The sequence below is a fragment of the Bombina bombina genome, chromosome 6 (assembly GCF_027579735.1).
Source record: "Bombina bombina isolate aBomBom1 chromosome 6, aBomBom1.pri, whole genome shotgun sequence".
In the NCBI taxonomy this organism is placed as follows: domain Eukaryota; kingdom Metazoa; phylum Chordata; class Amphibia; order Anura; family Bombinatoridae; genus Bombina; species Bombina bombina.
This window is the reverse complement of record NC_069504.1, coordinates 485,708,516-485,730,319: the sequence shown is the minus strand read 5'-3', so window position 1 is coordinate 485,730,319 and position 21,804 is coordinate 485,708,516.

Sequence of the window (21,804 nt, the reverse complement as noted above, 5' to 3'; positions counted from 1 at the left end):
TAAATATAAATATATATATAAACACAATTTCTGGATTATTTTTTTTCATAAATAAACTGTGTGGAAACTTATCTGGAAATTTGATTATTAAATAACACCAAAGAGTTTGACGTAAAAATAAATAACTAAATAAGATGCACACTGGTAGAAGGTAAGAATGGTGTCTCTGTCTAGAAGAATACTGTCTGGTAATAAGTAATAATGCTGTCATTCAAAACCCTAGCAAATTATGTTTTACTGCTGATAATATAGGTTAAAGGAATTATTCAACCATCTTAAAGGGACAGCTAACACCTAGAGATTGCAATATAACATATATAGTTATGCATAGTAAAACAACTTTGCAATATACTTTATTTTTTTTGCCCCTTTCCATGTAATTCCGTTTTGAAAATTGTGGATTTTATTACTTTCCGTCCTTGAAATGCACCCTAACTTATAAAGGCTAACTCTGCTATATATAATGTCCCTAATTGGCTTTAACTGTTAATAACTGCAAAACAATTCATTTTATATGAACAGATTGACCATGGATAGCCTTGTTGTCTGTAAACTCAAGCCCAGATTGGCTCCTCTATATAAGGCAAGTGGTGGGTGGATTTTGGCAATTAACAAAACAATTGCAACATACATGACATTAATTTGATTTAAAAATGTTTAGACTGAATATGTTAATGTATTGTAATTACAAGGTGTTTAGTATCCCTTTAAACACCAGTACTAAAGAACAAGCTGGGGTTTTGTACCCTGAGAGTCTCTTGTGGTTAATATGTTTACTATTAACCATCCGCAGCACAGTTGTCTAAACTATAATATGTATTTTGTACATTATTTATGACATTATCATGCAATCATTTATTTCAATATGTATCACAGTGCTGGTGCCCCTAGACACTACTCAGAAGCTCTGTGATGTCCTATTGTGCCTGGTAAGGTCATCACTAACATGTTTACGCACTACCCACAAACATATATCTACTTAAACAACTAGTTAAACTAATTGTATAAGGAATACAATAAAGTTTGTAGCAATGAATTCCACAAAATTAATATCAATATTACTCCAAGGAAAATTGTTTAGGATAAACACTCTAATTTAAAAAGTTCCATACCATTCATACTTTAAATCTTTATTATTTAAACTAGGAACACACATTCACACAGTAGCAGAAGGATGTTAAAAACACTTAAACCTAGTTTTAAGGTAAGGATTAGAGGTTCAAATATTCATTCACAATTAGTAAACATGGGCCCACTGATATTACAATATAGAGTAAGCTAAGCCCTTACAATCCGAGGGCTGGATTACTTTTAAATTTTAAGCATCTAATACAGTGGGCACCAGGATTAAGTATCTGTTATTGTTGAACCATAATATCTAATTTACAACTTAGGTAAGCAATTTAAAAAAAGGCAGACAGGAGAGACACGACTGCTCCTGCTGGACCCCTCAGCAAGGGGTCCAGCAGGAGCAGCCGTGTCTCTCCTGTGTTATCCCACATACAGTTGAATTATACAAGTAATGAATTGTACAGAACACAGAATGTAAGATGAACCATGAAGGTACTCCTCAGGCAGGCACCGAGCGATCTGCTCCCATAGAGACTAAAACAGATTTGACAAAATTCAAGTGGCCTATGTATTTTGTCACATGAAAGAATTAACTCATATTATAATTTCTTTCATGTAATTGGCAAGAGTCCATGAGCTAGTGACGTATGGGATATACAATCCTACCAGGAGGGGCAAAGTTTCCCAAACCTCAAAATGCCTATAAATACACCCCTCACCACACCCACAATTCAGTTTTACAAACTTTGCCTCCTATGGAGGTGGTGAAGTAAGTTTGTGCTAAGATTTCTACGTTGATATGCGCTTCTCAGCATTGTTGAAGCCCGATTCCTCTCAGAGTACAGCGAATGTCAGAGGGACGTGAAGGGAGTATCACTTATTGAATACGATGATTTCCCTAACGGGGGTCTATTTCATAGGTTCTCTGTTATCGGTCGTAGAGATTCATCTCCTACCTCCCTTTTCAGATCGACGATATACTCTCAATTTACCATTACCTCTACTAATAACTGTTTTAGTACTGGTTTGGCTATCTGCTATATGTGGATGGGTGTCTTTTGGTAAGTATGTTTTTATTTCTTAAGACACCTCAGCTATGGTTTGGCACTTTATGTATTTATATAAAGTTCTAAATATATGTATTGTACTTATATTTGCCATGAGTCAGGTTCATGTATTTCCTTCTGCAGACTGTCAGTTTCATATTTGGGGAATATAAACATCTTTTAAATATGAAATTTATTTCTTACCAGGGGTTTAGTCTTTTTTTCAATTGACTACTTTTTGCAAATTGCGGGCGTTATTAGGCCCGCGGGTGCGACAAATGCTTAACTTTATTACGTCATTCTTGGCGCGAAAATTTTTTGGCACGGAAAAGTACGTCTACAACGCAAGTTCGTCACTTCCGGCGTCATACGTGATGCCGAGATCTTTCACACTGTTGCGTCATTAGTGACGCGAGTGTGTCATTTCCGGTTATTTTTTTGGCGCCAAAAAAGTTTCGTTACGTTGTGCGTCATACTTGGCGCCAAACTTTTTTATTATTTCAATACCCCATTGATGTTTGCCTCTTGCTTTTTTCTATCAGAGGGCTATGCTATTTGCATTTTTTCCCATTCCTGAAACTGTCATAAAGGAAATAGATAATTTTGCTTTATATGTTGTTTTTTTATCTTACATTTTGCAAGATGTCTCAACTTGATCCTGCCTCAGAAGCTTCTACTGGAACATTGCTGCGTGACATCGGTTCAACCAAAGCTAAGTGCATTTGTTGTAAAATTGTAGAATTTATCTCGCCGAAATGTCATTTGTATTAGTTATCATGATAAACTTTTACATGCAGATAGTGTATCCATTAGTATTAGTACATTGCCAGTTGCAGTTCCTTCAACTTCTAATGTGCATGATATACCTGTAAATTTAAAAAAAATTGTTTTTTCTATTCTGAAGGCTTTGTCTGCATTTCCACCTTCAAATAAATGTAAAAGGTCTTTTAAAACTTCTCATTTAGTTGATGAAATTTCAAATGACCAACAACATAATAATTTATCCTCTTCTGATGAGGATCTATCTGATTCAGAAGATCCTTCCTCAGACATTGACACTAACAAATCTACTTATTTAGTTAAAATTGAGTATATGCTTTCTTTATTAAAGAAGTGTTAATTACTTTGGATATTGAGGCAACCAGTCCTCTTGACGTTCAGTCTAATAAACATTTAAATGCTGTTTTTAAACCTCCTGTGGTTTCTCCAGGGGTTTTTTCCTATTCCTGAGGCTATTTCTGATATGATTTCTAAAGGAATGGAATAAGCCAGGTACTTCTTTTCTTCCTTATTCAAGGTTTAAAAAATGGTATCCTTTACCAGAAAAATCTATAGAGTTTTGGGAAAAGATCCCCAAAGTTGATGGGGCTATTTCTACTCTTGCTAAACGTACCACTATTCCTATGGAAGATAGTACTTCCTTTAAGGATCCTTTAGATAGGAAGCTTGAATCTTATCTAAGGAAGGCCTATTTATATTCAGGTCATCTTCTTAGACCTGCAATTTCTTTGGCTGATGTTGCTGCTGCATCAACTTTCTGGTTGGAGAATTTAGCGCAACAGGAGTTGGATTCTGACTTATATAACATTATTCGCTTACTGCAATATGCTAATCATTTTATTTATGATGCTATTTTTGATATTATCAAAATTGATGTTAGATCCATGTCTTTAGCTATTTTAGCTAAAAGAGCTTTGTGGCTTAAATCTTGGAATGCTGATATGACATCTAATTCTAGATTACTATCTCTTTCTTTCCAAGGTAATAATTTATTTGAGTCCCAGTTGGATTCTATTATTTCAACTGTTACTGGGGGAAAGGGAGTGTTTCTGCCTCAGGATAAAAAACCTAAGGGTAAATCTAAGGCTTCTATCTGTTTTCGTTCCTTTCGTCAGAATAGAACAAAAATTCAATCCTTCCCCCAAGGAATCTGCCTCCAATTGGAAGCCTTCCTCAAATTGGAATATATCCAAGCCTTTAGGAAACCAAAGTCAGCCCCTAAGTCTGCATGTAGGTGCGGCATTCATTACAGCTCAGCTGGTAGGGGGCAGATTAAGGTTTTTCAAGCATATTTGGATAAATTCTGTTCAAAATCTATGGATTAAGAGCATTGTCTCTCAAGGGTATTAAATAGGATTCAGAGTAAGACCTCCTGTGAGAAGATTTTTTCTCTCACATATCCGGTTAAAGCTCAGGCTTTCCTGAAGTGTGTTTCAGACCTGGAGTCTTCAGGGGTAATCATACCAGTTCCTCTTCTGGAACAAGGTTTGGGGTTTTATTCAAATCTATTCATTGTCCCAAAGAAGGAAAGAATATTCAGACCAGTTCTGGATCTGAAAATTTTGAATCGTTATGTAAGAGTACCAACTTTCAAGATGGTGACTATGAGGACTATTCTGCTTTTTTTGTTCAGCAAGGACATTATATGTCCACAATAGACTTGCAGGATGCATACCTTCATATTCCGATTCATCCAGAACATTATCAGTTTCTGAGATTCTTTTTTCTAGACAAGCATTACCAATTGTTGCTCTTCCATTTGGCCTAGCAACAGCTCCAAGATTCTTTTTAAAGGTTCTGGGTGCCCTTCTCTCTGTATTCAGAGAACAGGGTATTGCAGTGTTTCCTTATTTGGACGATATCTTGGTACTAGCTCAGTCTTTAGGTTCTGCAGAATCTCACACAAATCAACTAGTGTTGTTTCTTTGGAAACATGGTTAGAGGATCAATTTACCAAAGAGTTTCTTGATTCCTCAGACAAGGGTCACCTTTTTAGGCTTCCAGATAGATTCAGTGTCCATGACTCTGTCTCTAACAGACAAGAGACGTTTAAAATTGGTTGCAGCCTGCCGGCACCTTCAGTCTCAGTCATTCCCTTCAGTGGCTATGTGCATGGAAGTTTTAGGTCTCATGACTGCAGCATCAGACGCGATCCCCTTTGCTCGTTTTCACATGAGACCTCTTCAGCTTTGTATGCTGAATCAATGGTGCAGGGATTATACAAAGATATCACAATTAATATCCTTAAATCCCAATGTACGACACTCTCTGACATAGTGGATAGATCACCATCGTTTAGTTCAAGGGGCTTCTTTTGTTCGGCCAACCTGGACTGTGATCACAACAGATGCGAGTCTCTCAGGTTGGGGAGCTGTTTGGGGATCTCTGACAGCACAATGGGTTTGGAAATCTCAAGAGGCGAGATTACCAATAAATATTTTTGAACTCCATGCAATTCTCAGAGCTCTTCCGTTTTGGCCTCTGTTAAGAGAGAACCGTTCATTTGTTTTCAGACGGACAATGTCACAATAGTGGCATATGTCAATCATCAGGATGGGACTCACAGTCCCCAAGTTATGAAAGAAATATCTCGAATACTTGTTTGGGCGGAATCCAGCTCCTGTCTAATCTCTGCGGTGCATATCCCAGGTGTAGACAATTGGGAAGCGGATTATCTCAACTGCCAGACTTTACATCCAGGGGAGTGGTCTCTCCATCCAGATGTGTTTTCTCAGTTTGTTCAGACGTGGGGTCTTCAAGAGATAGATCTCATGGCCTCTCATCTAAACAAGAAACTTCCCAGATACCTGTCCAGGTCCAGGGATGTTCAGGCGGAAGCAGTGTATGCGCTGACACTTCTTTGGTGTTATCATCCTGCTTACATCTTCCCGCCTCTAGTTCTCCTTCCAAGAGTGATTTCCAAAATCATCATGGTACAATCATTTGTGTTGCTGGTGGCGCCAGCATGGCCACACAGGTTTGGGTATGCGGATCTGGTTCGGATGTCCAGTTGCCCGCTTTGGCCACTTCCGTTACGGCCAGATCTACTATCTCAAGGTCCGTTTTTCCATCAGGATCTCAAATCATTAAATTTGAAAGTATGGAAATTGAACGCCTAGTTCTAAGTCATAGAGGTTTCTCTGACTCTGTGTTCTTCTCATAAATTTTCTTGGCATTCTTTTAGAATTCCTAGAATTTCACAGTTTCTTCAGGATGGTTTGGATAAGGTTTTGTCTGCAAGTTCCTTGACAGGACAAATCTTCACTCTTTCTATTTTTATTTCACAGAAAGATTGCTATACTTCCTGATATACACTGTTTTGTACAGGCTTTAGTTCGTATTAAGCCTGTCATTAAATCTATTTTCTCCTCCTTGGAGTCTTAATTTGGTTCTGAAGGCTTTACAGGCTCCTCCATTTGAGCCTATGCTTTCTTTGGGCATTACATTACTTTCTTGGAAAGTGTTGTTCCTTTTGGCCATCTCTTCTGCTAGAAGAATTTCCGAGCTATCTGCTCTTTCTTGTGAATCTCCTTTTTCTGATTTTTTCATCAGGATAAGGCGGTTTTGCAGACTTCTTTTGAATTTTTACCTAAGGTTGTGAATTCTAACAACATTAGTAGAGAAATTGTTGTCCTTTCCTTGTGTCCTAATCCTAAGAATCCTTTGGAAAGATCCTTACATTCTTTGGATGTGGTGAGAGCTTTGAAATTTTATGTTGAAGCTACTAAGATTTCAGGAAGACTTCTAGTCTATTTGTTATATTTTCATAGGAAAGGTCAGAAGGCCTCTGCTATTTCCTTGGCCTCTTGGTTAAAGCTTTTGATTCATCAAGCTTATTGGAGTCGGGTCAAGCCCCGCCTCAGAAAATTACAGCTCATTCTACTAGATCAGTCTCCACTTCGTGGGCTTTTAAGAATGAAGCTTCAGTTGATCAGATTTGCAAAGCAGCAACTTGGTCCTCTTTGCATACATTTACTAATTTCTACCGTTTTGATGTATTTGCTTTTTCGGAAGCAGTTTCTGGTAGAAAAGTTCTTCAGGCAGCTGATTCAGTTTGATTCTTCTGCTTTTGATTTAAGTTTTTTTTCTTTTAATTGGAAATAAACTTATTTTTTTGGGTTGTGGACTAATTTTTTTCAACGGTATATGGCTGTTGTTATTTTATTCCCTCCCTCTCTAGTGACTCTTGAGTGGAAGACTCCACATCTTGGGTATTGATATCCCATATGTCACTAGCTCATGGACTATTGCCAATTACATGAAAGAAAACATAATTTATGTAAGACCTTACCTGATAAATTCATTTCTTTCATATTGGCAAGAGTCCATGAGGCCCACCCTTTTTATGGTGGTTATGATTTTTTGTATAAAGCACAATTATTTCCACATTTCCTTTGTTGATGCTTTCTACTCCTTTCTTTATCACCCCACTGCTTGGCTATTCGTTAAACTGAATTGTGGGTGTGGTGAGTGGTGTATTTATAGGCATTTTGAGGTTTGGGAAACTTTGTCCCTCCTGGTAGGATTGTATATCCCATATGTCACTAGCTCATGGACTCTTGCCAATATGAAAGAAATGAATTTATCAGGTAAGTTCTTACATAAATTATGTTTTTTTGTTTTTTTTAGGTTTTCAAGAAAATATGAGAAAGTAAGCCATCACAAGTGTCAGTACATACAGTAATGAAATTCAAAAATCAAGAGTACACCATGTTACTGTAGAAAATCTGATAAAGATTAATCATATTTCATTATTACAAATAGAGGGGGGGGGAGAAAAGGTAAAGACTTCGCCTTGTAACGTGAAATATAAATTGCCTACTAGATTAATCAATAATAGTTGTCCTATATCAGCCACAATAAGAGCCTTTAATGATAAGGTCCGGTTAATCACTGCATATGGGTTCACATTGAGCCCTTTTATTAGCTTCTATATACATTACCCACGCTTCCCAGGTATTTAGGAATTGCTCTTTTATATCTAGAAAGCCTGATGAGAGGCTGGTCATGTTAAAAATATGGTCAATTTGTCTAAGGCTAAAAGAGAAGTGCAGTAATTCCCTCTTCCAGTGGCGTGGTAAGCACATTCTAACCACCATGCAAATTGTGGCAACACGTACGTAATTTTTTTAAGTGAAAACTTTAATAGGCTGATGAAAAGGTGCCTGCTCGGCAGCTAATTGTATTGTTCTTTGTATAAAAGTGCCCTGCTCTTCGGAGCCCTGGAAGCACATGCCCCCTTTAACCACCAACCTGCAAAAGATCTCATGGGATGTAGGTATCATCTGAAAGCAACTTTGAAGTAATTTTCTTTGAAATTCACACTAATTGTCCGATGATATAAACTTTGCCAGATAAGACGTGTTTTTTTCTCGCTGACCCTCACAGGGGCTGCACTGGTGGAATTATCTTTTTTAAAAAAAGGGGGGCAGTTCCTGCGAGTGGCGAGATGTCTCCTATTGAAAGTAACGGAGCTTGCTGGAAAAGGACACTTCACACCGTGGAGCGAAGTTACCAATGAGCAGGGGGCACACTTTAAAAATGAAATCATGCAGCCAATAAAAATCACATTACACTGCTTTCTGCGTATAGCATCTTATATTCGCCTATATTTTTGTATGTATGGGTTTGTCTATTAGGGTTATAAGTATTTTCAGTGTTTTGAGAAAAGCTCGCCCCCTTAAACTTGGTGAGAAAAAACTGTGAGATCTGTACTGCGAAAATCTTTACAGAATTACGCTGAGATTAGAGAGACAATTTCGTATACAACCGTATTCATCACATTTTCCGAAAAAACTATTACGCTTTGTATTTTGTACTTAAAAGTACGAATTTCTAAATGATTTTTGCACATCCTATGTACTTAAATTATGATTTACAGTGTGCATATTTAATGTGATTTATTCCTGAGTAATTTGCATACAAATTTTACATTTTTGATAAAATATGATTTTTGGCAAAGAATTTTGTAACAATTTTTAATGCACCTTAACAATACAATTTTTTCCTGTGTATTTTTGTGTGAATGGTTCAATTCTTAATTTTAATACAGACCAATATGCAGGAATATATCCAAAGTGAAAAGAGTCTTTAATAGAAACAGTCCCACAAATACAATAGTTCAAACGATGTTCATTAAAAGAAAGAGAAAGAAACACATCATAGCATAATACTGTGTAAATCTTCACTCCCTAGATGGAAGGCAGACCCAGTATACTCACATTAATTAGAGCCTCAACAGCTCAATGTGATTAGCTCTATTGTGCAAACCCCAGGCAGACAATAACAAATGCTTAAAGCAAATGTACAATTTATTAAAAACAAAAACAAAATTCTTGTAGATCACTAAGTGTAACAGGTACAAACATACAAAGATACTATACGTGTGATAGACCGTTGTTACAGACCACATGAAGCTCCACACCCTATCTGTAGTCTTTCTGTATTGGACAAGGACCAATCCTTGTCACCAATTTGAACAATGCTTAAATAACTCCAACAATCGTTTCCCCAACTACTGGTGAGCATTCTTTAATAATCTCACCAGCCCAGAGACCTTTAGATCATCAAGCCCCAAGTAAGAATGGACTTCCCTTACTAAAGGTTTCAGTCCATTTATTCAAAGATTAGTCAATAGTTTTATCAGTCTCCCACTTATGCATTAATTTGGCCTAAATATCCTTCTCTTAGAAATTAAAGGGTATAAAGTGGATATTGTTCTTCTGGTTCTATGCTTTACTAGGCAGAGGGATTCAAAAATATAATTTATGCTTAACTGATAAATTAATTTATTTTCTGGTAGTGAGAAGTCCATGATCCATTATTCCTGATAATTGCTCTTTCCTACAACTAGGAGGTGGCAAAGATTCCCAAACCCCAAGAAATCTATAAAACACCTCCCACCAGTACCTCAGTCTAACATATAGCTGAGCACAAATAGGAAGGAAAAGTAATAAAAGCCAACAAAATAGGAGCAGGAAACAAATGATATGCGCAAAAAAAGGGGGGGGGGAGATAGAAAAAAAAACAGGGGGGTGTTTTGGACCATGAAAGAAATTAATTTATCAGGTAAGAAAACATTATGTTTTCTTTCATACAGGTGGTGAGAGTCCATGATCCATTACTCCTGAGAACTTATACCCAAGCTGTGGAGTCTACGAGTAATAACAGAAAAGGGTGGAATCTAAGAAACATCTTTTTTTTTTCACTGAGAAACTTAATCCACAAAACAAATAGAATTTATAGAAAAGGCAAAAAAAAAATAACCAACAGGCAAAAATAAATCAACCTGAGACAACTGCCTGAATGACACCCTACTAAAGACTGCCTCAGAAGAAGCAAGAACATTAAAATGGAAGAAAAAAATATGCAAAGACCACCAAATAGCTGACTAGCAAAAATTGGTCCATAGATAAAACATTCTAAATTCTAGGACCCTAAAAAACATAATTTATGGTGAGTCCACGAAATCATCAATTACTATTGGGAATATCACTCCTGGCCAGCAGGAGGAGGCAATGAGCACCACAGCAAAGCTGCTATATATGTCACTTACCTTACCCATAACCCCCAGTCATTCAGTGGAAGTGAAATGGAAAAAATAGATAACACAAAGGTGTAGAGGTGCCTGAGGTTTAAGAAAAAAACACGGTTGGCCGTGGACTTACCATATCCGGAAATAAATAAATTTATCAGGTAAGCATCAATTATGTTTTCTTTCCTAAGATATGGTGAGTCCACGGAATCATCAATTACTAGTGGGAACCAATACCCAAGCTAGAGGACACAGATGATTAGGGAGGGACAAGACAGGTAACCTAAACAGAAGGCACCACTGCTTGAAGAACCTTTATACCACCAAAAGAAGCCTCAACCAAGACCAAGAATCAAATTTGGAAAATTTAGAAAAAAAATGCAAAGAAAAACTAAGTGGCAGACTTGCAAATCTGTTCCACAGAAGCTTCATTTTGAAAGCCCAAAAAGAAGAGACAGCCCTCGAATAATGAACCATAACTCTCTCAGTAAACTGCAGCCCCACAGTCTGAAAAGCAAACAAAGTAAACTTCTCAACCAGAAAAAAGAAAAGTAGCAGTAGCTTCTTAATACAGAGAAAACAAACAAAAACAGACGCCTGCACAAATTGTGCACAGACGTACCTCAAAAAATAAAAATGAGGACACAGAGAGGGAACAACAATTCCAGAAAAGATAAAATGAAACACACTGCAAAGTCCAGAGTACCGAAACTCTCCAAGCAGAAAGTATAACAAAAAAGAAAATTCCAAGAAAAAGAGTTAAAATCTTATGGAATGCTAAGGCTCAAACTGAGCCTGCTGCAAAATCCCTAAAACAAAGAAAAGGGTCCAAGAAGAGCAACAGACTTCAACAGGCCTGATACTAACCAGGTGGTTTTGACACACGTCTGGCACATCCTCCAGACACTTGTGTAAAAAAAGATAATGCAGAAAACTGACCCACAAACCGTCCTCCAGACCAACCTAGCGAAGGACAAAACCCCAAGGAATTCTGACCCGACTTCCAAGAGAAGTCCATGGATTCACACCAATCAGGGGATTTATGCCATACCTAATAGTAAAAGAAACTAGTAACAGACTAGCGAGCCTGAATCATGGTCTCAATGACCGAGTCTGAAAACCCACGCTTAGACATAACTAAGCAGTCAATCTCCAAGCAGAAAGCTTCAGAGAAAAGAAGTTGTATGAAAGAATAGACCCTGAAATAGAAGGTCCTTCCTCAGGAACAACCACCAATGGGGGAATAAAACATTACTGCTAGGTCTAAAACCCAGACCCTGCAACTATGCAGGAACTATTAAAATACTGTAGCTCACTTCCCTTTGAAACGAGAAAAGACTTATGAAAGGTGAGCCATCAGGCTGAAATCTCAAAGAAGCACCAGAGTATTCAGAGCAGCCTGCTAATCACTGAAACATAACATGGGAAAATGGTGTACTGCCATCTCCAACTCCAGCACCCCCCATGTGAGGATTTAACCTGGAGACACTTCAGGGAGAATTGTCCACTCCTTGGAAAGAAAATCCTGACTGCTCAAGAAATCCGTCCCCGGAAAACATACTTGAAGTGAATAGTGGCTAAACTAGAATGAGAACATTCGCCCACCAAACAATCTATGCCAATCATGGCAAAAGATTCCAGGTTCCTCCCAGGTGGTTAATAAAAACCACTGAAATGAGATTATGGAAATAGAACCTGAAAAACCGGATAAGACAACTGAGGCCAAGCCATCAGAGAATTGTAAATCGCTCTCCACTCCAAGATGGTGTCCACAGACACCAACCCCACAGGCTAGCGACTTGACTATAACTCAGGAAGTCTCCGGAATCATGTGCCCCCAAACAGATGCTCTTGACGGAACCCAAAGATTCTGAAAAATGCGGGTAATGAACCCACTATGTCTCGCAAGCAAGGCGAGTGCTCCAATACTAAGTCCCCTCTCTGATCCTCAGGAAATAATCTTGTGTCTGCAGAGCTAGATCTATCCTCCAGGACAGAGCCACAAGATTCTCGGACACAATCAAAACATGCATAACCGCAGACTCTCAGACAGGATCGAACAAAAAGAATGATGTCCAATGAAACAAACATCAGAACATTACCTCCATACATTGAGCCACTAAAGGGCCAAACAGAAGAGTGCCGAAAGAGGCAACAGGAAGAATCCTCTATTTCCTGACCTCTGGCAAAAATATATTCAGAGATAGGGAAAACCAATCTTGTCCCTAAGAAACTACCCCTGTGGCTGGAACAAGGGAACTTATTTGAAGACACACTTACATTAGAGGAATGAAGAGAGACAACAAGATCTCAGTATGAGAGTGTGCTTGTTAAAAAGATGGTGACCTTCTGGGAACCATGGCAAAACCAAAGGGAAGAGTCACAAACTGAAAATGTTTGACAGAAAAGCAAACCTCAGGAACTTAGAAATACACATCTTTCGTAACTATGGTCACTATGAACTGACCCTTCTAGTTCAAAAGGCAGAATGGAACCACTGGATTCCATTTGAAGAATGTTACCCTGAGACAATTTGTTGAGACACTTCAGGTCTACTAATGGGTGAAAAATGTCCTCCCTTTTCGGGAACCAGAAACAGGAATGATAAAATCCTAGGCCCCGTTCTCTTACATGGACTGGAACTATCACTCCCAGGGAAGAGACATCCCAAACGCACTACCAAAAATGCCTCACAGTTATCTGGCCTGCAGATAAAATTGAGAAGCAGAAAATCGGCTTCCATGTCCGCGTCTATTAAAGAACTCAATTACAAACTATTACATGGATGGTACTTGACTCCTAGAAGACTTCATAAGCTCTTTCCACATACCAATAATCGCTGCTGGAGATGTGGACATGTAGGCAGTGGCATTAGTCATATGTGGTGGTGGTGCTCTCAGATAAATTCGTTATGGCGAATAATAATCACAGAAATAGAACACATTTTTCAAATAAGTATCCCATTAGACCCCCTTATCTGGTTATTAAATAAATCATTTAAGCTGCCTCAACCTCATTTCAAACCTCTATTAAAAATCATGACAAATAGCTTGAAAGTCCTGATAGCACAAAACTGGAGATCACCAGAGATCCCCTCGCAAGCTATGTGGCGCAATAAGGTCACAGATCTGATTGATCTGGAAGAGTACGGCTCCTTTGTGAATGACAAAAGAGAACAATTTATAGAACTGCAAATAACATGGGCAAACTATACCAAATCTATTGAACCCCCACCTAACCCATCCGACAATGAATAAAGGTCAATTGGTCAGCTATAATGACAGATTCTATCTAAGCACAAGCACGGCATTTGAACAATATCCATAAGTAGACTCTAATACATGGAGAGATAAGCATAGAGATATCTTCATTTTTGTTTTTGTCAGTTTAATATTGTTTTAAGGAAAAGTGAAAACAAGAGTCTAAGATTTTTCTATGTAAGATTGATCCCTTGACTGTTATTATGGCATTCTTCCTTGTTTATATTGTCAATCTTTTTGTATCATTGATTCTTAATAAAACTTCTTTGGAAAAAAAAAAAAAAAATTGAGAAGCAGAAACCTGCCTCAGGCAGTGAAAGAATGATAACTACATATAAACCCTGAAGTACTATGTCCACAGACTATCTGGGATATTTCGTATCCATGTTTGCAGACAAACAGAAAGAATCAATCCCAGATTGAAGGCAAATATCTTTATATCCAAATTATACGGATGCAACAAAACTTGGACTCATATGAAAAATCCACTGTCCATAACGCCCTGCGGCTAGTACAGCGAAGCCAGAATCCAGCTACTGGCCGATATTGCTTTTTAGCATCAGGGATAAAGAGTTGGCTAGCCTAAGAGCCTTAATTCTGAATTGGATCTACTCCAAAGGAGACTCTACCGTCACCAGCTTAGTCCATAGATCCTGAAAGGAACAGCTATCCTCTCTAGGAAATGATTCTCTTAGCCAGAGTAGAAATGCCCTACTCCTCTATGCACCGTGCACCCTGATATTTAATGGAGACAGCAACAGGAAATATCTTTTTAAAGACAGGAGTTGGGAAAAAAGGAAACCCAGGCTTCTCCTATACCTGCGAAAAGTCTCCTAGCACGGTCTGGAACACGAAAAAATTTCTTACAGGAGAATCCTAGTACTTAGGAAGATTACTGGATTCTTAAAGGGACACTGAACACAATTTTTTTCTTTCATGATTCAGATAGAGCATGCAATTTTAAGCAACTTTCTAATTTACTCCTATTTTTCTTCATTCTCTTGCTATCTTTATTTGAAAAAGAAGGCATCTAAGTTTTTTTTGGTTCAGACTTTGGAATGCACTTTTTTATTGGTGGATGAATTTATCCACCAATCAGCAAGGACAACCCAGGTTGTTCACCAAAAATGGGCCGGCATCTAAACTTACATGCTTGCATTTCAAATAAAGATACCAAGAGAATGAAGAAAATTTGATAATAGGAGTAAATTAGAAAGTTGCTTAAAATTTCATGCTCTATCTGAATCACACACATACAAAAGAGAAACTCAGTTACGTATTGCAGTATGTAGTTAGTAACTACTAGTGTCCTGACAGTACTGTGGCTAAATAGTCCAACAAGTGCTTGTCTGCTAGATGAGGCTATGACTACGGCTACAAGCCAAAAACGCGTAAGCCATTCAGTGCCACACCTGATTGCTATTATTTTTTGTTAGGTAGCTCCCCACTAAACTACCGTGGAAAAACCTGCATATATAATTCCTCAACCTGAGGATGTAAAAAATATGCACTCCGGTAGTATCCTGAGTTCTAAAAAGTATACATAAGTTTATTTGAAAACGAAACATGTCTCATTCCAGTCCAGACATTATAAACCTTGAAAATAAAAATGACTTTACATTTTCAAGCCATGTACTACAGTTACACACGGTCAGCTAGATCACTGAAAAAAACATACTGTCTCTTTAAATGAATTTGTGAAAAGAAAAATAAAGTACCAATCTTTATAAAATAAGACAGAACTCACCCCCTCTTCGCACCAACACTCGATAGGAAACGGCTGGACTACATAATAGCAGCCGTGACAACTGTAGACAGCAAGCTCCCGGCTGTCCAAACATACGGAAGCTGCCGGCGCCAATCAGAGAAAAGAGAGGGAGGAGTTAACCCGTCTGAGAGAAGCAGCGCCATTACTAAAGCGCACACTTACCAGCCTTCAGAAAAATAAATTAATACGACTATAGCCGCAATAAGGGTTCTGTAGAGCGCAAATGCGCTAACAGCATCAAACTTAAAATTAATGAATACCGGGCTATAATAAATCACTTCCTATACCCTAGGCTATTGCTATACAACCTAGGTTAAGGAAGACTGACACAAAAACAATGCTTTCAAAATGCCCACAATGTTGAAAATTAACGATGTCTACAGAAAAAAATAAAGAATTAACCCCTTCATGAAGAGAGATCATTCATAGTCTCCTGTCACATGCCTAAAAGTGCCTGCAAACTGCCCATACAAATCCTCTACTGAGGATTCTGTGTAGTCCCACAAAAAGAAAATACAGAGAGACCATCTTACATTAATGACTCTGAAGTGCCAGCCTCCTAGCCCCAGAAGACAAAAGGCACTTACCTGCATTCTAGCTGTCCGGCAGTCAGACGACTCACAAAGCATGAGAGGATGCCGCTCCTAACAGAGACCTGTGTAAAAAGAAAGACAGAGTAAACCTACTCAGTCCTTCTATACCAGGGCAGCAACATGTTAGGCAGCAAAGCACACTTCACAAGTTCCCAACTGCTTTAAAGCTACCATAGCCCTGCTGAAGAGACTAACGTGGAGTACAGCTATACCCAAATTTTGATGGAAGAATAGAGCAATCCTGCCCTGACTTCAAAAAAAAAAAAAAAATCTTGATAGAAGAATCTTAATCAGGACACCTAATTACTTCACATCCTCCTTGCACTAAAGGCAGAGAGAATTACTGGGGGTTATGGGTAAGGGAAGTGACATATATAGCAGCTTTGCTGTGGTGCTCATTGTCTCCTCCTGCTGGCCAGGAGTGATATTCCCAATAGTAATTGATGATTTCGTGGACTCACCATATACGAAAATAAATAAATTTATCAGGTAAGCATAAATTATGTTTTTTAGGGTCCTAGAATTTAGAATGTTTTATCTATGGACCAATTTTTGCCAGTCAGCTTCCACTGAATGACTAGGGGTTATGGGTAAGGTAAGTGACATATATAGCAGCTTTGCTGTGGTGCTCTTTGCCTCCTCCTGCTGGCCAGGAGTGATATTCCCACTAGTAATTGATGATTCAGTGGACTCACCATATCTTAGGAAAGAAAAGAGGATCTGAATGCAAAAGAAGCAGCCAAGAAGAGAAACTGGATAACAGAACCAGATCTGCATACCAAATACTGCAGGAACAAGCTGGAGCAAAACGGAATCAGCAAAGCTCTTCCTGCCAAAACTTGGCAATCACCCTGGAATAAAAGACCAGAAGTGGAAAGAAATATAGGCTAGCCAGAAAGACCACTGAACTAACAGAATATCCCCACAGATAGTTCAAAGATATCTGTATCTTACACAGTACCTGGGAAAATTAAGATTCAACCGGGAAGTCATCAGAACTATCTTTGGGCAACCCCAAAGATCTATTATCTGATAGAACATTACCAGATGAAGAGACCACTCTTCTAAATGGAAAAACTGAAGACTAAGGAAAAAAACTGCTTTCCATTTATACAGTCCTGGAACATGAACAGCAGAAATCAGACAGCAATAAGGTTCTGCCCAGGAAACAAATAGAAATACTATCCTCATAACTAGGGAACTGTAAGTTTCGCCCTGAAGATTGACATAAGCTACAGATGTAACAGCCTAATCAGAAACAGAGAAAAAAAAACATAATTTATGTAAGAACTCTCCTGATAAATTCATTTCTTTCATAGTGGCAACAGTCCATTAGCTAGTGACGTATGGGATATACATCTAGGAGGGGGCAAAGTTTCCCAAACCTCAAAATGCCTATAAATACACCTTCCACCTCACTCATACCTCAGTTTAACATATAGCCAAGAAGTTAGGTGTATAAAAAGGAGTAAAAAGCATACAAAAAGAGGAACTGAAAAAAATAATGTGCTTTATACAAAAAATCATAACCACAAAAAATAGGGTGGGTCTCATGGACTCTTGCCACTATGAAAGAAATTAATTTATCAGGTAAGTTCTTACATAAATTATGTTTTATTTCATTTAAGTGGCAAGAATGAGCTAGTGACGTATGGGATATAATACCCAAGATGTAGAAGTCCACGAGTCACTAGAGAGGGAGGGATAAAATAAAAACAGCTATTTCCACTGAGAAATTAAATCCTAAAAAATAATCACGTTTTCGTAAAAATTAAAAAAAAAACTCAAATCAAAGGCATTAGAATCAAGCTGAGACAAGTGCCTGAAGAACCTTTCTACCAAAGGCTGCTTCTGAAGAAGAAAACACATAAAAATTGTAAAATTAGAAAACGTATACAAAGAAGGCCAAGTTGCTTTGCAAATTTGATCAACTGAAGCTTCATTCTTGAAAGCCCAAGATGTAGCAACTGATCTAGTAGAATGAGCTGTAATTCTCTGAGGCGGAGACTGCAATAAGCTTTGTGAATTAAAAGTCTCAACCAAAAAGCCAGAGAAATAACAGAGGATTTCTGACCTTTCCTGGAGCCAGAAAACCCCCCCCAAAAAAACAAATAGACTAGAAGTCTTTCTGAAGTAGCCTCAACATAATATTTCAAAGCTATTACCATATCCAAAGAATGCAAAGACCCTTCAAGAGTAATCTGAAAAGCAACTTTATCTTGATGGAAAATCAGATAAAGAGACTCACAAGAGAGAGCAGACATTACAATACAGAAACTCTTCAAGCAGAAGAGATAGCCAAAAGAAATAACACTTTCCAAGAAAGTAATTTAATGTCCAGAGAAAGCATAGGCTCAAAAAGGAGGAGCCTGTAAAATCTTCAAAACCAAAATTTAAACTCCAAGTAGGAGAAATAGATTTAAAAACAGGTTTAATATGAATATCAGGAAGTTAAGCAATCTTTCTATGAAATAAGAGCAGACATTTGTCCTTTCAAACTATTTGCAGACAAAACCTTTATCCAAACCATTCTGAAGAAACTGTAAAATCCTAGTAATTCTAAAAGAATGCCAAGAATAATCATAAGTTGAACATCTTGAAATATAGGTTTTCCAAACACGAAAATAAATTCTCCTTGAAACAGACTTATGAGCCTGTATCATAGTGCAAATAACTGAGTCAGAGAAACCACTATGACTAAGCACTTAAGCATTCAATTTCAATGCCTTCAAATTTAAAGATTTGAGATCCCGATAAAAAAACGGCCCCTGAAACAGAAGGTCTGGCCTTAAAGGAAGTGGCCAAGGCTGGCAACTGGACATACTGACAAGGTCCACATACCAAAACCTGAGAGGCCAAGCTGGTGCTATCGGAAACAAATAAGATCATTCCATTATTATCTTGGAGATCACCTTGGGAAAAAGAACCAGAGGCAGAAAAATGTAAGCAGGTTGGTAAAAACCAAAGAACTGCTAGAGCATCCACCATATCCACCTGAGGACCCTTGGACCTGGAAAGGTATCTGGAAAGCTTCTTGTTTAGACAAGAGACCATCAGATCTATTTCTGGAAAGACCCCAATTCTGTACAAGATGAAAGAAACACATCTGGATGGAGAGCACTCCCCCGGATATAAAGTCTGACGGCTGAGATAATCCCCTTCCCAATTGTCTACACCTGGGATATGAATCACATAAATTAGAAAAGACTTGGATTCCGTCCAAGAAAGTATCCAAGATACTGCCTCCAAAACTGAAGAACTGCGAGTCACTCCTTGATGATTGACATATGCCACTTTTGTGATATTGTCTGTTTAAAAACAAATGTAAAAGTTGTCTCTTCAATAGAGGTCATGCCTAAAGAGCCCTGAAAATAGCATTGAGTTCTAAAATATTGATTGGTAACCTTGCCTCCTGAGGTTTCCAAACTCTCAGATAGCTCCCCCACCTGAAAAACTTGCATCTGTTGAGAATACAGTCCAGGTAGGATGAACTAATGAGGCCTCCTTAACAATAAGGTCATAGTCCAACCACTAAATCGGAGAGAAAAGAGTGTTGGGATTTAAGTATATATCAGTTGTGATATCTAAAAATAATCGCTGCACCTATGGTGCAACACGCAAAGCTATAGAGGCCTCAAACGAAAATGAGCAAAGCGGATCACAACTGATGCTGCAGTCATGAGACCTAAAACTTCCATGCACATAACCACTGAAGGAAATAATAGAGACTGAAGGTTTGGACAAAAATTAACTTCATTCATCTCTAGTCTATCAGAGAAAGAATCAGACACTAAATCTTATCTGGAAACCTTAAAAGGTGACCCTTGTCTAAAGAATCAAGAAACTCTATTGTAAATTGATCCTCCAACCATGTCTTGAAGAAACCACACTAGTTGTTTCAAGTGAGATTCTGCTAAATGAAAAGATTAAAGCTAGTACCAAAATATCATCCAAATAAGGAAACACTGCAATACCTTGCTCTCTGATTACAGATTGAAGGGCACCAAGAATCTTTGAAAAGAATCTCTGAGCTGTCACTAGCCCAAAAGGACGAGCAACAAATTGGTAATGCTTATCTAGAAAAGAGAATCTCAAAAAACAAAAGGGGTCTGAATCAATTGGAATGTGAAAATAAGTGTCCTGTAAGTCACCTTGCTGAACAGAGAGGCAGAATAGTCCCTATAGTCACCATCTTGAAAGTTGGGACTCTTACAAAACGATTTAAAAATTTCAGAACCAGAATTAGACTTAACAAATTCTTTCTTTGGGACAATGAATAGATTTGAATAGAAACTGAAACTCCATTCCTGCAGAGGAACTGGAACCATTTTCCTTGAAAACTCTAAATCTGAAACACATTTCTGAAAAACCTGAGCTTTCAGAGGGTTTGTTGTAACATGGGAAATTTTTTTCCCATGGGAGGTTTTTGTACTGAAACCTATTCGATACCCCTGAGAAAACAATATTCTGAATCCACTGATTTTGAACAGAAACTGTCCAAATGTGTAGAAATAAATTCAATCTGCCCCCCCACCAGTTGAACTGATTTAAAGGCCGCACACCTTCATGCAGTCTTAGGGACTGAAATTAATTTAATTATAAGTCTTGGATTTATTCAAATTCGAAAAAAATCTCAAATTAGAGCCAGAGGCCTAAGGGGAATAAAAAAAAACAATTGGGAGCTTAAAACTTACCCTTAGATTTCTTATCTAGGGACATAAAAGACTCCCTTTCTCCCAGTCTTTAGACCGCTGCTTTATAACTGCTGTTTCTGGCAAGTCTTCAGACTCGACAGAAACACGGACCCACAAGCTCCATATGGAGCTTGATAAATGGGCCTCCATATCAGAGATTAAAGCCATAAAACCTTTCTAGTAAAAATGGCTAAAAACAAAGATTTAATATAAATTAAAATGACATAAAATATAGCATCACAAATGAAATTATTAACATGTTGAAGTAAAAGAACAATGCGTAGACAATTCAAGATCTGATAACTCAACTGTCCAATCAAAAAGTTGAAAAAGCAGCAACATCAGTCATAGAAATGGCAGAGCCAATATGTAAATATGCTTCTCTAAGATAGGAAACAAAATTCCTATCTAAAGGATCCTTAAAAGAAGAAATATCTTCCATAGGATATAAGTACTTTCAGCAAGAGAAGAAATAGCCCCGCCTTAGGGACTTTTACCCAAAAACTCTAAATTAGCCATAGGTAAAGGATATAGCTTTTTAAACCTAGAAGAAAGGTAAAAAGAAGCACTAAGTTAGATTCCTTACTAAACATATGACAGATAGCATCTAGAATAAGAAAAACTTCAAGAGTAACCTCAGAAGCTTAAAGAAACAGAATTCAAATGTTTGCTATTCTTGTTATCAAGAGGGCTAGATTCCTCAATACGCAAAGTAAGAAATACTTCCTTAATAAAGAATGAATACATTCAATAGAAAGGTTGATTTATCAATATCAGTCTCTGAAATAGAATTCTCTGAGTCAGAGAAAACCACATCAGCAGAAATACTTCAGTATGCTGTCGATCAAAACAAACTGCATTAGATTTATGAGGTTAGGAGAGATTGTTTACGTTAATTTGAAGGCAGAATAGCAGTCATAGCCTTCTCTAAGTCTGTAGCAATAAAATCATTTATATCTACAGTAATATCATTTACATTAGACTGTGAAGGTTTAACAGTAGATGTATTTGTACTATAGAAACATTATCAGTATGAAAAAATAAAACATAACAAGTGC